Here is a 16,896-nt window from a genome sequence, read left to right on the forward strand (position 1 = left end):
AACAATTATTAAACTTCATGGATTTATTTTGAATTTTCATTCAAATATATGCGTTTATGAATAATATGCCATTTTTGTTTGAAGAGACAAGATGGTATAATCCCATTTTAGGTTTAAGTTTAATGTTCTATTGGAGGAGAAGAAATGGATTTAGTATCATTGGAGATGGTCTCACGCTCAAACACTATTCTCATTCTCAAATTTTTGTTAAGAACTCAAAATTTAAGAATGTCGTAATAAATTTGTGTATATGTAATTAAGTAATATTTTAAAATATTATTTTATTTAACTTGTTTCAGTGTGTATAAAAACCATTATAACTAACCATTATTTATTGGATAACTCAATTGAAAATACTCTTAAATATTAAAGCAAAATTAAGGTTGTAATATATGGGTTTGATAAATTTGTACACCGAAATGTTCAATCAAACCACTGAAATCGATGAAAAAAAATCTCAAATGGTTAGACAAAAAAAGAAGGTTCCATCGATTTTGTTCTTTTGTATAAAATTATTGTCAAATAATAAATTGAGAAATAATTGGGGAGAGAATTTGAGTGGGGAAATTTGAGAAAGAATTACGTGGCGCAATCTAATTCGTTGATAAAATAATAAATTTTCTCGCTTCTCACTCTTTATCCCCTTTTCAACTAATAATGTAGTGACACAATTTTCATTCCCAAATTATACTTAACTTTGTTTTGAAAAATAAATAAATTAAATTATTAATAACAAATATAAGTTCTAAATAAATTATATATTATTGAGATTAGTATTTATATTTTTAATTAAATATTTTATTTATACTAACAATCAATTAATTATTTTATAGTGTCAAAAACAAGTTTAATTTAATTATTAAAGATAATTAAAGTTTGATTACCTTTTATTTTAATTAGGGAACAAAAATTATATATTTTCGAGATTATATTTTATTTTCTAGATTATATATATATATATATATATATAACTTAGTCTCATTAATTTCCTAACTTGATGAATAAAATTAAAAACCACTTCTTATTTTGTAATCTCTTTATTATTTGTTTTATTCTTCAATTTCTCCGCCCAAATAGAATAATCTCATATATGATTTTTAGTATAAGTTTCCGCATATAGAATGATTCCAGCAATGCCACACCTGGCTGCCACCGATAGAAAAAAAAAAAGTAACGGTGGATGGTTGAGAGAGAAAAAACTCTCCATTTTTGAACCGTCGTCTTCTTTCTTCCCCTCCTCGACTTCGACGATTTCTTCTCCATTTTTGAATCATTCATTCTTCTTCGACTTGAAACTTGGGCGATTTTTTCTTCCCTTTTTCGTGACTTCGGACTTCGGCAATTTTTTCTTCCATCTTCTGTAATTTTCGACTTCGGCGATTTCTTATTCCCTTTGAGCTTCGAAAATGGTAAGTCATAAAATCAATTTCGAACAACAATGTTAGCGAACAACTATAACCCTAAAATCATTTTACTTTTACTTTTCAGGAGAATCAGATTCATTCAACTACATCCAAGTCCAACACTAGGTAAGTTTCTTTTAGTTATAGTTAGGGTTTTTCTGAACATGTCTATGTTCTAGAACTTGATTTAATATTTAAAACTGTATTTAATTGTGTTTCTGGTTTCTATATCCGAGTTAGGAAATTTGAGTTATTAGTTTATTAGACAAAACTAATAATTGGTCCAAAACATGGTCGATTAGGGACCAATTAGTCTAGAACATGGTCATATTAGAGACCAATTAGTCCCGAACACGGCCATGTTCGGAAACTTGATTTAATATTTTAAAACTGTTTTTATTCTCGTTTATATTTTCTGTTTTTGAGTTAGGAAATTTGAGAACATGGTATAGTAAATATATGAGATAAATGATAAATTTAATACTCTTGTTGAAGAGATTTATCAAATTTAAGACTCTCCTAATTTTTTTGTTATTTAAAGAATTATTGTTATAATATTTTGCTATATTTAACACTTCATATTAACACGTTTAACTCCGTTATTTTTTTTTACAATTTTATTTAATATTTACTTTTATTTTAATATAATATTTTTTTCTCTTTCTCCCATAGCTCCTGTTTAATTCCCTATCAAACTAGCTCTCAATCTCCGTTCCTTCACACGCTTTAACGGTTTCCAACGACTCACCGACGTTGGGTTAAGTCGCCTACATAATGTCACTAATTTAACCTTCGGCGTCTATGTCAATTCCAACGGACCGTCATCCTCTCGCAAACATGAAACAACTCCAATATATGACAATTTCACAAGCGCATTTATCTGGGTTTCTCTCGAAACAATGGCATTTCAACATTACCCATTTTGATTTCTCTAGCAATAAGCTTAGAGGTAAAATACCCATTTCGATAACTCTTTTAGAAAACCTACAACTCTTGAATCTTTCATCAAATGAACTCGTTGGAGAATTACCCGACTCTATTGGTAACTTGATGTCACTCAAGAACATCTCTTTGTCCTCAAATTATCTCTCTAGAACGGTGTTAGAATGAATAATTGTTGATAACTCCATGAAAGGCATGATACAAGCCAGTAACAATTGATGGTGGTTCGGGATTGTTAAGGTTGGAATCAAACATCGGACAACTTCGGTTCTGCTGTTGATTAGGCGGTCGATTTTCAGCGTCGAGGTTTTATACTGATACCCAAATCGGAACCCATCGGAGGAAATCAGAATCACAATTGGGTGGCTAAATTTGGTGAGAGGACGGGCGAATTTGTCGAGTGCTGAAAGAGTGAAATGGAGAAAAGAGAGAAAAAAAGATTGTATTATATTAAAATAAAAGTAAATATTAAATGAAACTTTAAGAAATTTAACAGAATTATATATAAATTAACATCAGTGTTACTACGAAGTATTAAATATAACAAAATATTATAACAATAGTTCTTTAAATGATAAAAAATGAAGAGAGTCTTAAATTTGAAAAATCTCTTCAATAAGAGTACTAAATTTATCATTTATCCCGTAAATATATACAGTAATGGAAATTCATAAATTGAAAGCTTAAATGAATTATGTTTGGAGAAGATGATACCTCCTTTTTAGTTAGGAACTTGAGCAATTATTCCCGTACATGACCATGTTTGAGAATAATTACTTCCTAACATGGCCATGTTCTGGAATAATTATTCCCTAACATGGTCATGTCCTGGAATAATTGTTCCCTTACATGATCATGTTCGGGAACAATTACTCTCTAACATGGTGATGTTCAGAAATAATGTCTTCCTAACATTGCCATGTCTTGGATCAATAAGTATTCCAAAAAGTATTATTGTCTTCTATTTATTTTTATTTTAAGAAGTTATGAACTGAACAAAGGCTGCAAAACTTGTTATCTATCTTACTTAACCCCATTTTAGAACATAGTATAGTAAATATATACAATAATTGAAATTCAGAAATTGAAAGCTTAGCTGAATTATGTTTGGAGAAGATGATACCTCTTTGTTAGTTATGAACTTAGTTATGAACTTGAATTAGTTAAATTATGTTATGGACCAATTGGTCCCTAACATTGTAAATAAAACTTGAAATTTTAGTTTCAGCACTTTTATATCTGTTAATCGTGCTTCACTTATATGTTTGTTTTTTTGTAGAGTATATAAAAGGAACCGTCGTCGGTCCTCGACATCAGATTTGTCATTGTTTTTCATTACTGCTACAACTGATGATGAAGGGTGTGCAACCGCACCCCCCGCTTTCTCATCTTCTGCTTTCTCATCTCCCGCTTCCTCAACTCCCTGATCTCCCGCTCCCTCATCTCCAGCTTCGTCAACTCCCTCATCTCCTGCTTCGTCAACTCCCTCATCTCCCGCTCCCTCACCTCCCTCCTCCCCAAGAAAATCTGAACACAACATTTTCTTGACTAGGACTTTGTCATTTGGTCTTTTCAAACTAATTTAACAATTGATAAAAGAACAAAAAGAGGTTGTGAAGGCCATAAGCTTCAGAGTGCTTCTTACACTTGATATTTCAAAATTTCCAAGCAAAATCTCTCGACACCTTGTCAGGTCATTCAAATTTGACATTGACATCGGTAATTGTACGATCAGTCTACGGAATGACGAGAAAGTCAAAATTGAAGAAGATGATGTTCATTGTGTACTAGGAATCCATAGAGGGGTAATTAAAATTGTTGAGTTCGTTGAAAACGATATAGAGTTCCTCGAATATGATCAACGATTGTGGCAGTGGAGGAGACGATGGGGAATGAAACAAAATAGTTCCGATCCAAGAAAAACTGTAATGCTAGAGATGGTTCTAAACAATAGAGTAGCTGGCAATAATTTTAAGATAGACTTTGTAGTCTATGTTGTTAGCAGCTTTCTATAGACCTCACAAAATATACAGTGTAGGTTTAAAATCATAAAATCTTTTTTTGACGTCTATAATATCCGAAACATAAATTGGTACAAATCCACAATGAAAGACTTAGTTGAAGCTGCTAGAAGTGGACGATGCATGAAAAACGTCATTTCATTGGACCACATACATTTTTCATTGTGAATAATTTTTGTTATTACTTTAATTCAGTGTTTTATTCAAATGTTAATGTAAATGTTTTAACATATTGTTTATTGTTTCAGTTGTTTTACATGAATAGAGTTGTGGACCCTAAACGGCAACTACTTTACGAACGAAAATTTCCGATATTATCATGTTGGATGACAATAAGCTGTTTAGTATGATTCAGATGGAAATGAAACGAGGAGAATTCAGATATGGAAGGGATGTTTGACGCATTCCACTTCTAGATGTGGTGCAAGATCGTGTGTTAGATCATGTGGATCATCATCAGGCAAATCATGTTGATGATGATGTGGATGATCATGTGGAAGATCATGTGGATGAACATGAGGATGATCATGTGACAGATCATGTGGATGATTATGTGACAGATAATGTGGAGGGGGATCAAATTAGAAAGGATGAGTTTCAGATATTAACCTTTTTCATCGTTAAAAATGCATTAGACACTATTGCTAGACCTGCACAGAATATGACTAGATCTGCACAGAACATGACTAGATCTAAAAAAATATAGCAAAAGAAATACAAATGTTGGTAAATGTAGCAGTATCATCATAACAACAGGAAGTCAACCCATCTGTCCTGTTTGATTCGTTCATCCATGTCTTGTACGAGGTTATGAACACAAATCAATATCTCAGGGATGTCATTCACAATTACTTACAATGGCACCCCCTATAGAAGAACCTCAATCTTAAGAGCTTCGAGTTGAAATATCACTCGAAGTGGTGGTAGAGAATGCTGCGAATGTTGCCAAAGATAATCAAATTGCAGATGTTCAAGTTGAAACATCACCCAAAGTGTTGGTAGAGGATGTTGCGAATGCTGCCATACATCATCAATCCACTTTAGTGGTAGAGATGCTGCGGATGTTGCCATAAATCATCCATTTGAAATGATAAAATCTAAGTGAAAGATTATACTTGAATCTAATATATATATATATAAATTAAATTTTAATTATGAACAGTTTGTACCAGTCAACCCAGCTATTGAGCTCTATTTAGCTTTTTTATTTAATTATCAATCCATTTAGATTTATTTATGATCGAATTTATTCACACTCTTAATCAAAGTATAATTTTGGTTCTCTTATATATTTAATTAAATTTGAAATATCTTCATATATTATTTGAAATTTCTCTTTCTATATTTAATTTTATTTAAAATTTCTCATTATATATTAAATTTTGTTTTAAATTACGCCACAAATATTTAAATCATTAAAAAATATTATAAAACCGTTAATTTGAGTTAAAAATAAATACAAATTTCTCTTATACACGGTATAACCATTTTTATTTTTTTAATTTTTATTGCGGACAAAATTTTTACCTTCGCCTTAAAATTATTTTATTCAACTTCATTCTCAAACGACAACGATTTACTCTATTCCATTTATAGACAAAGATTTTGTATATTAAGGCAACAACAATGTTGTTACCCATTCGCCTCCTCCATAATTTAATTTGAAGACAAAATAAATATATTATTCAAAATAAATCTAAATTTGATAAACACAACCTAATAATAATCTTATACGATCGATGATTTAAATTAGATATTAAGAAGTTCTCAAATTTCGTCAATAAAATAAGAACTATTTATACTTGGAGTTAAATTATTCATTTTTTTTGTACGAGAAATAAAAAGTGAAGAATGAGTATATAATGAAAAACACATTTTGTAAAAAAGTAAAGATTAAGAGTCATAGAAAAAATAAAAAAAAATGATGTTGGAGTACTGAAGTGTAGGTATATGTAACATAAATAATATATTTCATGTAAATGTGGAATAATGTGGAATTTTAAAAGTTATTTCAAACTTTAATAAATATATATATATTTGAATGGCAAGAATACTATATTTATTCAATTTATTCATGCGGTTCCACTAATTCTTAATTTTATCCACCATTTAAAAATCTATTGTCTGTATCCATGAACTTGTAAATTATGTTATATTTATTCAAAAGTTCGTGACTTAAATTATTGCCATATCATTTATACATGTAAGTTTTTTTTATTTAAATAATTTTATACATGAGTCATACTTATAAACCCAAAACTCTGATACAACAACAGTCGAATGCCAGAATCAGCACCGTCGTCATACAAAGCCTAATAGAACATCGCCGGTGGAGAAGTTTCTTTTCGAAATATTGGTGTCTTTTATATTGAAGAATATTGAATTAGCCCTAGTGGAGGTGTTTCAACCGTTGGGAATTTCACATCATGATGTAAATTTGGAATCAGCCGTGATGATAATACACTAAGGTGTGATTCAACGGCATTGGAGGAGGTGCGTGAAAGACCTATTTTCGACGGTAACCGTCAGATCGAACTATACCTTCAAGTTGTCGATGAGATTCAACACTCCATGGAATCAGTTTCAATCGGCAAAAACTAACTGTCGTTAAATAACCACAATCTCAATGATAAATCTAGTATTGTTTCCATATTTTAATATTAATATTTTGGGTATTAGACTTAGTTTTGCACACTTTGCATACCCGACCACGAACCCAATCGGGTAATCATTTTCACTCTCCATCCCCCGATCCTGAACCCGATTTAAAATATCCAAACCTGACCATCGGATACCCATGGGTATCGAATATACAGGTACCCATTGTCATCTCTATCCTTGACGCAATCTTATTGACCGATTCTTCACACTTTTTATCGCAAATCACCACAATCATTTTAATTACTATTCCCTCTCTAATTTAACTATGAAGATTCTCGTGCGATGCACACGGATAAAAATATTAAAAAATAAATTAATAATATTTTATTTAAAATAATATGTATTTCAATGTTTAAATTTTTTAATAAATCACGAATAATATATTAAATAAAACATAAAACACTCTAATTACCCACCCACCAATTTCATTGCAAATTTTAACCAATATCATTCACATACAACCCGACATTGGCTAACCATCCATCTCATTCCACATTTATCCACCCCAATAATCGACCTCTAATATGTGACCTTACACTTTACTTCAGTCAAATAAATCATTTCCATTTACTCTCACACACACATTTATATTATATATATATATATATATATATATATATATATATATATATATATATATGAGGAGTGATAGAGAGAGATAATTTGGTGAGTGAATGACTTGACATCACCTTCATTGATTGGAAAATATAAAAGTGGGAGGAAAGAGAGAAAAGAGAAAAATTATTTGATTCAGCGAATAAGATTATATCAAGTCATTCCCTCACCTAATCATTTCTCTCTCTCTATATATATATAACCAAATTAACCACAACTCTCCACCCGACAATTCGGACACTTTCGAAATTAAACATCATTATATATATATGATTAGTTAGTTAAAAATTGAACTTATATTGTTAAAATGTCCCGCTTCATCAAATTTGGTGTTGAATTTTAAATATAAAGTCTTATTAGCATAGTTGGTTAAATGTAAAGTCGTCAATTTGGGTTAGGCCCATTGGGTTGACACGCCCTGCCAAACAATTTAGACGAGTTGGGTTGAAATATTAGCAACCCATTTGGAAGTGGGTCTACATGGGTCAGCCCGCTCGGGTCGCAGGCATACACGGGTCAGCCCGCGGGTTGGCAAAAAAAAATCTAATATGATTTATAGCTTTATAAACATATGCCGCATAACCCTAGTTTTTTTTCTCTCCCAAGCAGTACTGCAACAGTCTAAATGACACTACAAAGTTGATATCCGGTTCTTCTTATCCTACCTAAAATTTGTATTTTATGCAAATTTTCAAATTTTAGTTACTTTGTTGAACTATTTGGACAATTAATGTGAAATGATAGACAAGACTCTTGTTTGGTGTATATTATGACTATTTGATCATGTTCTTAACTCTTCTTTTCTAGAACTATTAATGATTTTTATTTGTAGTGAGACAACTAGTAGGCTGATCTGCCTAACCCGCAACCCACTTTGGGTTGGGTGGGTTGAGAATTTTCAGCCCACCGGGATGGTGGGTCGGCCCACCGTTGATCTGTCAAACGATGAGTTTTGGTGGGTAGGCCCGCCCTGCCATGGGTTGGTCCGTCTGACCGCTCTAGTTGAAGGGTTATACTTGTCTAGTTAAGTTGCAAGTTCAAAACATACCTATATCATTTTTAATTTTATTTTTAATCGTTCTAAGTTTATGGGCGAGTCAACCCACAATCCGAACCAAGTATTCATTATTCTCACATATATATTTCCAAATTAACCATAACTCTCGATCCGACAATTCGGACACTTTTGAAATTAAACATCATTATATATATATAGATCCCCTATCACTACTCATTATTTTATTTATTTCTTTATATATATGAATACATTTTAATTTTTTTTTTTATTAAAAAAATCACTGCCTACTCAAAAGCATCACAATTCATTTTTATTTCTTTCTTAATTTTTAAATAACCTTATATGAACCAGCCTTAAGTTTTAAAAATATATTTATCTACAATTAAGTTAAATTTATCGAAAACATACCATATAAATGTTTATCCTTGATTTTTAACTAAATACTTTATTAGATCCAAAAATCAAAATAAAATAAGAAAAAAAATGAGAGAAAAAAGAATCGGGTATTTTAAATCGTGTACCTATGAGTACAGTTCAGATCTTCTGCTACCGATTGCCGTGTTCCCCTGTGGCGGACCAATCAGATTGCAGCATTATTATTTTAATAATAAATCAATCTGGGTAGGAGACGGAGGGAGGGAGTATCCGGAATCCGGGTTTAGGCCCGGGTTCACACAAGACGCCGTTAACGGAAGCGCCTGTTAACGCCAGGAAATAATATAATAATCATATGATACCCAAATAAGATATCTTCACTCCGGGCAACGTGTCCGAGGGAAGGGTGAGATGCGATTGGAGCGAAGATCTACACGCCCGTTGCAATGACCCTCATGTAAACCCCCTATACCCACCCATGAGAAGACCGCCTGCCGTTCATGAAAATACACTTACACGTCTATGTAAAGACCAAAATGACAGTGATTTTATATTTACGTTTATTAAATATTAATTTAATTTATTAAAAAATATATGCAGCGATATAATATTCGCTTCAATAAATTCATTCATTTTTTTTCTAGGAATTTTTATTTAATTTTTGTATTTAATTTTTTTTGCCTCGAGACTCTCTGGAGCGAAGATATATTTGCTTCAATTAATTTTAATTAAAACCTCATGTAAACCCCCCAACCCACCCATGAGAAGACCGCCTGCCTACCATGGAAAGACACTAACCCGTTTATGTGAAGACCAAAATGACATGGATTTTATATTTCCATGTATTAAATATTAATTCAATTAATTGAAGATGACATGCAGCAACCGAACAAATCTTCGTCTCAATTACTTGGCTATTTTTTTCTTTTTTTTTTAATTTCATTTTTTTTGGCTGTAGACCCTCATGAACGAAGATATATTTGCTTGAATTAATTCTAATAAAAACCTCATGTAAAACCTCCATACCCACCCATGAGAAGACCGCTTGCCTACCATGTAAAGACACTTACCCGTCTATGTAAAGACCAAAATGACATGGATTTTATATTTCCGTTTATTAAATATTAATTCAATTAATTGAAGATGACATGCAGCAACCGAACAAATCTTCGCCTCAATTACTGGCTAGTTTTTTCTTCTTTTTTTTATTTCATTTTTTTTGGCTGGAGACCCTCATGAGCGAAGATATATTTGCTTCAATTAATTTTAATTAAAACCTCATGTAAACCCCCCAACCCACCCATGAGAAGACCGCCTGCCTGCCATGGAAAGACACTAACCCGTTTATGTGAAGACCAAAATGACATGGATTTTATATTTCCATGTATTAAATATTAATTCAATTAATTGAAGATGACATGCAACAACCGAACAAATCTTCGCCTCAATTACTGGCTAGTTTTTTCTTCTTTTTTTTATTTCATTTTTTTTGGCTGGAGACCCTCATGAGCGAAGATATATTTACTTCAATTAATTTTAATTAAAACCTCATGTAAACCCCCCAACCCACCCATGAGAAGACCGCCTGCCTGCCATGGAAAGACACTAACCCGTTTATGTGAAGACCAAAATGACATGGATTTTATATTTCCATGTATTAAATATTAATTCAATTAATTGAAGATGACATGCAGCAACCGAACAAATCTTCGCCTCAATTACTGGCTAGTTTTTTTCTTTTTTTTTTATTTCATTTTTTTTGGCTGGAGACCCTCATGAGCGAAGATATATTTGCTTGAATTAATTCTAATAAAAACCTCATGTAAAACCCCCATACCCACCCATGAGTAGACCGCTTGCCTACCATGTAAGGACACTTACCCGTCTATGTAAAGACCAAACTGACATGGATTTTATATTTCCGTTTATTAAATATTAATTCAATTAATTGAAGATGACATGCAGCAACCGAACAAATCTTCGCCTCAATTACTGGCTAGTTTTTTTCTTGTTTTTTTATTTCCGTTTATTAATAACTGTTAATTCAATTAATTTAAAATGACATGCAGCGATATAATATTCGCTTCAATTAATTCATTAATTTTTTTTTATTTAAATTTTTTTTTGCTGGAAGAGAATATTTGTTCGCCTAGACCATGTTCCATGTAAAATGGATTGAATAGTCGCTTCTCGAGAGAACACTTATTCGCCCCTGGTCCCTGTGTCATGTTCCATGGAATGAATAGTCGCTTTTCGAAAGAAGACATGTTCGCCCCGGTTACATGAATATATATACCCCCTAATATGATTATTTTATAATCATTTCCGCCCGATTCATCTCTCTCTCTTCCTGCCTCCTTTTCACGGCGATTCGTAACCGGCTCCCCGTCGACCGAACCTGAATCCACATCTTCACGACTCCACAATGGTACGTATTCCTGAATAGTAACTTTTCATATTTAGGATTATGCAACTACTACACTAGATTCTGTTATGTGATGTTGTTGTCTCTTTAATCTTTAGGAAATCCTACTCTCAAAATGTCACCTTCACTGTAAATCAATGTTATTTAGGAAAAATTACCTAGTGTTAGGTTTTGGGATATTATTTCCATGAAACCCTAGTACATACTAACAAAGACCGTTTTTTTTTCATGCACGTGCAGGCAACCGCCTCAGCATCCGTCCAAAACTTTGGCAAAGACTGGATTTTATGCCCAAATCAATTAACAAGTGAAGAGATAGTACTCTTCGTGACATTTCTTTTTTTTTCCATATTGTTTAAGTTTTCATCCTGTTTAACTGAAATACTTATGATTGTTCTTAAACAGCACTTGATGCAACAATATGCTAACACATGTGGTGCCACGGTGACAATGAGGTGGCGAGACGATGTGACCCACGTCATAGCATCCACCGATTCTAATGGTGGATGCGGTCGCACTATCAAAGTATTGAAGGGCATATTGAACGGGAGTTGGGTCCTTACCATTGATTGTGAGACTCTGTTATTCTTAACCCTTTACTGTTAACTCAATATTCATTTTCACATATATGAAACTAAAAACACCTATTGCTTTTATACAGGGATAAAATCATCAATCAGATTTAACTGTTACGTGGACGAGGAACCATACGAGGTGCAGCGAGATAATCATGGGACTGTGGGCGGTCCAAGAGCTGGCAGAATGCGGTATTTGAACAATGTAAGTTTTGTCTTATTCCTACTCCTCCATATGATATTCAATTGTCCATGATTACTAATAATGTTTTGTATTTTCTTTCAGCTGCCGAAACTCTTCGACAGTTACACCTTCATATTTGCAGGGGAATTCATCCCGGCTTACAAACTGGATCTTATGGGGTTTGTAATTGCTGGAGGAGGTACAACTAAAGAAATGGAGAATCCATTTGTCGAGCCCGAGGACGACAAAACTATAGTTGTATACGACAAGTCTCGGCACGATGTTAATGAACTTGTTTGGGTATTTGAGGCAGAGAATCCTCTAAAGACATATTTGGATGTGTTTGGTGTTCCTCACACAAGCTTGCTAGAATCCATTGCTGCTTGTGATTTGCAGCCTTTGTTTTTGTAATAGACATGTGTTGGTTGAATTTGTTACTGAATATTTGAATATTTTGCATTCTTGAAAATTCAATGTCATATTTTATTTCAGATTTATCTTTTTTGTTCTTCGAATTGTTTTTTTTTAAAACATCAGCCTTATATTTAACTAAATCTTGAAACATTAAGAAATAATGTATAACTTGAAGTATAAATTTGATAAATAATTAATATTTTTTAAAACTACTGTCAAAATAATATTTCTAAAACAATTGTCAAAATAATAATGTGAAGAAATCTTCGCTTACTGATTGATTGATTGATTTATTAATTTTATTTCATAATAATTTTTGTCAATTAATTATTAAAATGAAATAATTTTTTTAACAAGTCACCTCACCGCCACCTAACACCTGTCACCTTTTCATTAAATGCTGCATGCAGCAAGCCATGCTGCTAAGCTAGACAAAGTTTGTACTCTTCTCTCTCTCACCTGTACAACCATTTCTTCGCCGGAGTTATACTACATTGTCTACCATCGACCTCTCCTTCGCCGGAGACTACATTATAATATCAATCCATCTTCCTAAATTATAAAATGGTATGTTTTTGAATGTCATCTATACCTTCTTTACTTTTCGTCCCAACCTTTTCTATGTTTTTTGAATACTCGACATGAAATGTTCTGTTCTGTTTGATTATCAGGAAGGAATACGTATCAGCGAGAATGATATGGACGAGAATGATATTAATGATTTAAGGTAACATTGTTTAACTTCTCCAATTTTTTTAGTGCACATGTAAGCGAAGATCTCTTCACTAATATATTTTTAGATAATATCTTATAAAGCGAAACTATATTCGCCTAATATTACAATCTCCATAATGTTGAAGTGAAGCTTTCTTCGCTTATATTGTTTTCATTTTCCAATAATCTACAAGTTCTGGTTAGTTGAACCTTTATTTTCCACGTGTTCAAATTGAACAGCGAATCTGCTACTTGTCGTCGTCAATTGAATTTCGATGCAAACGGCCAACCTTTGGAGGACATCGAAGCCAACTTAATTCCACTTTTAGGTAGAGAATTTGAGAGTGAAGAAGAAGGCTACGTATTCTACTTAGCATACGCTAAACTAATAGGATTTGGTATAAGGCGCAGTTCAAAACATGTAGACAAGGAGGGTAAAATACTGGATAGAGTTTTTTGTTGTAGTGCACAGGGTGAACGGGGAAAGGACAAACGTGATGTCTATGTGAAACGTAGACGTTCTGTGACTCGGTTCTGTTGTGAAGCGAAATTGAGGATAAAGAGGGCAGACAATGGAAAGTTCCTAGTGGTAAATTTTATTAGTGATCATAGTCATCCTCTTGCAAGTCCAAAGAAAACTCACCTGTATAGATGCCATAGGAATATTTCTGCAGTTGCAGGCTTACATATCGAGATGGCCACTAACGTGGGAATTCCTCCTAAGTCATCACATGCTCTAATGTCTAAACAAATCGGTGGAAGGGAGAATCTAGGTTTTCTTCCTGAGGATTACAAAAATTACCTGCGCACGAAAAGAACCAGAGAGTGTAATTTTGGGGAAACAGGGGGTGTATTAGAATATTTGCAGAAAAAACAATCCAATGATCCTGGTTTTTATAATGCTTTTCAACTTGATGCGGACGATTTGATAACGAATATTTTTTGGTGTGATTCCAACATGCGGTCCGATTATTCATACTTCGGAGACGTGGTCAGTTTTGACACCACATACAAGAAGAATAATGAAGGTCGTCCAGTTGCGCTTTTTGTAGGTGTCAATCATCACAAACAATCAATTCTTTTTGGAGCAGCTCTATTATACGATGAAACTGCGATGACTTTTGATTGGTTGTTTGAGACTTTCACCAAAGCTATGCATGAGAAAAAACCAAAAACCATTCTTACAGATCAAGACGCGTCCATGGCTAAGGCCTTGGCGTCTACATGGCCCGAAACAAATCATCGTCTCTGTATTTGGCACATATTTCAAAATGCAGCCATACATCTTAGCTCGGTGTTCCATAATTTCAGAGATTTTTCTAAGGATTTTTCTTCGTGTATATATGATTTTGAAGAAGAGATAGAGTTTGTTGAAGCTTGGAATCAAATGTTGACAAACTACGGGCTTGAAAACAACGACTGGTTGAAACGCATGTTTAGCATCAGGCGAAAGTGGGCATTAGTCTATGGACGACAAATGTTTTGTGCTGATATGACGACAACACAGAGAAGTGAGAGTATGAACAGTATGTTGAAAAGGTACTGCTCCTACAAACACAAGTATTTAGAAATTTTCAAACACTTTGAAAGACTACTCGATGAAAGAAGATATGATGTGTTGAAGGCTGATTTCAAATCAATTACCAGCCAACCAAGTCTTAACTATCCAGTTTTGATCTTAAAGGATGCCTGCAAAGTTTACACCCCAGAGGTCTTTAAGTGCTTTGAACAACAATGGTTTATGTCGCATGATTGTGGTGTAGAAATGTTAGAGGATGTCGACACACACAGAAAATATAAGGTAACACCCCACACTAGGAGATGCTCTCATACAGTTACAGTTCAGAAGAATGATGATAAGAATATCGAGTGTAGCTGCTGTAAATTTGAATTTGGAGGGATTTTGTGTGCTCACATCCTAAAGATTTTCACAACGATTGACGTGTTGAAGATTCCTCCGGCGTTGATATTGAAGAGGTGGACAAGAACCGCCAAAGATGGAATATTGGGAACTGATCCCATCGTGGACAGTAGTAATGTTGATCCGAGTGAACTTCATAACATAAGATACAGAGATTTGTGTGGGTTGTCAATGCATTTATTTACCAAGGCAACCGAAAGAGATGACACTTATAAGCATGTCAGGGAAATTATGCTTAGCTAGTGTACGTTTGTGGATAAAAAATTACAGGAGAGTATAAATATGCAAACTCCACCAACCGGTGTATCATGTTCTGCCGCGGGTGCCCCTGTTCAAGCGAAAGGAATCAAAACCAAGAAGCCAACAAAGTCTGGTAAGAGAAGGAAAGGTGGACTGGAGAAGAACTCAAGAAAAAGAAAATCAATAAGAATAACTAGTGAATCACATATTCCGGTATGAAGTTGCTGTCTTACCTTCTTTACTAATAATTGTGTTATTAATATTCATATAATAACATACTTTTAAATAAATTTGATCTTCCTTTCCAGCCATCAAGTGCAATGCCAACGACAACTCCTCAGTTCTCAACTCCTCAACAATGGGACAAAAGTTTCAGCATGGACGCCAATACTCCGTTCACTGTTCTTTTGTCATCTCAACTATCGAACTCCAGTTTCATGTGAAATCTGATATGTATATAGTATTGTATGTATGTTGGATTTGAAACCAAGAATAAGGTCGAATGTATGCATGCGAAGTTTTATGAAATACCAAATGAATGACCACACTAATTCATTTCTAAAAAATTAAAAACACCAAAATCAATCGAATATTTATTCGCCCCCAATCAACTAATATTAAGTATCCTTTTAGTTACAAATGGAGAAAATGAAACATAAAACTGAGGCGAATATGTGTTCGCTTGAACCTCACCACGTGTCTCGGGCGAATATTTATTCTCCTCATATTTGTTTGATGAAATTGATCTTTATGTTGAAACTGGTATTTACATGTCGGGGTAAGTGCAGTGACATGACAAGTCATCCCGCTTCTCATGGATGAGATGGTGGCTTTACATGAACAATAATTTGAGGGAAATATGTATTCGCTTCAGCCTAAATATGTATTTGAGGCGAATATTTATTCTCTTCATATTTCTTTCATGAAATTCGAGGCTTCACATATATATTTTATGAAGAAAAGGTCTTTGAAACGAATATTTATGCGGCTCATGTTTCTTTCACTTAATTTATTCATTTAACACATAATTGAACAAGTGTTTGAAAATCAAATTTCATAAAAAATAATCTGCATGTACACATGTTTATTAGTGTGAAGATGTGAAGTAAAAATTTTTGAGAATTGAAATTACACAACATATTCTTTATTGTAACAATAAATCATTACAATTATAGGAATAGTTTAATTACCCCATCTGGCTATGAGTACATTATTGTACTCATGTGAACTAAAATTCTTTGTAAAATTTAATTACACAATATGTATACAGTTCCTAATTCATTGACTTATCCATTTACGGCAGGAATTGTAGACCTTGCTCCTGGCCTTGTTTAGCTCCGAGCCAATGACACGCCAACAATATTCCATCCTCAATGTCTTTATTTGGT

The sequence above is a fragment of the Impatiens glandulifera genome, chromosome 1 (assembly GCF_907164915.1).
Source record: "Impatiens glandulifera chromosome 1, dImpGla2.1, whole genome shotgun sequence".
Lineage (NCBI taxonomy): Eukaryota > Viridiplantae > Streptophyta > Magnoliopsida > Ericales > Balsaminaceae > Impatiens > Impatiens glandulifera.